We start from the raw sequence: 1,217 nt of genomic DNA, 5'->3' as shown, positions 1-1,217 counted from the left end.
AGATAATGAGTGCCCATATCTCAAGGAAGTTCAAGATGCCCACCATCAAAGCTTATGATGGCACTGAAGATGTAACGCCCTCCAGACCCGGGGTATAAGTCTGGGGGTTACTAGCTAATCACCAAACCCGTACAATCTGATTAACAAATAATAAAGAAATGAAACTAAACCCCTTTAACACTAACCAGGATCTTTTTAGGTTGAAGTATGAAAACAAGAACCACTATCTACTTTTATTACAAACCCAATTCAAAATCTCACAAACTCTCTTTATTACAAACCATTGTCTAATTCATTTTAAACTAAGTTCATCTTTTATTCAAACACACACACTATCTATCAACACTCCACCTGTTCGGGCAACTCAAAGCTTTCTTCCTGGATCTATGATCAACACCTTGGGTATGAGAGGATCCCGAGGCTTGACCCGCTTCTTTACCACTCGAGTCCTGATGGGTTTCATATTCCTTCTTAACTGAAAACTATAAGGTGAATAACAACAAAAAAGGTGAGCCAAAAATTGCTCAACAAGTCCGGAAAATATAACAGTGTTAAAGCAATTTAAATGAATCCGTAATCCGGGTATATCTGCAAAGATATAACCCCGCGAGAATAGAAAGAAGGCCACTACTGGCGAATACAAACGAACTAAACTGGACTCAAGTTCGCATCTATACCCTGCTGATCAGCCAGGATACAGTGCATAACTATATCTCTCTATATAGATCCCGTCGGGCACCCAGGCACTACGGCCCATCTCAAGACACCGGTTATGCTCCGGTCCTTAGGATTAAGTAAACTTAATCCCCAAAGTATTATTATCCAGTCCTTGAAATAGCAACCGGAACAATCGATATGCTTTGACATATTCTAATCACCAGAATATATCAATAATTGTGAGTAACAATTGGAATATGAACAATGAATTTAAATGAAAAGAAAAAATCAAGAATCGAAATTAAATATGAACAAGAGAATTAAAAGAGTGCAAATGTAATAAGAATCTGAAGAGAATATCACTATTCTGAAAAATAGAATAGGGGAGAAACTTGCCTTCTGCGCGACTCACTGCAATTAAATCACTTTCGTCTATCACCTACTCGACCTGCCTTGCTGGCTTAGCTTCTGTTAGCAAAATAGACTGTTAAGTCATTTTTTACTTCAATTGCATCTTGAATCGACTTCATTTCGTTCCTATTATCTACCCATACACTTAT

Source organism: Apium graveolens, chromosome 4, assembly GCF_009905375.1.
Source record: "Apium graveolens cultivar Ventura chromosome 4, ASM990537v1, whole genome shotgun sequence".
In the NCBI taxonomy this organism is placed as follows: domain Eukaryota; kingdom Viridiplantae; phylum Streptophyta; class Magnoliopsida; order Apiales; family Apiaceae; genus Apium; species Apium graveolens.
The sequence above is the reverse complement of the archived record's forward strand: the minus strand, read 5'-3'. Positions refer to the sequence as shown.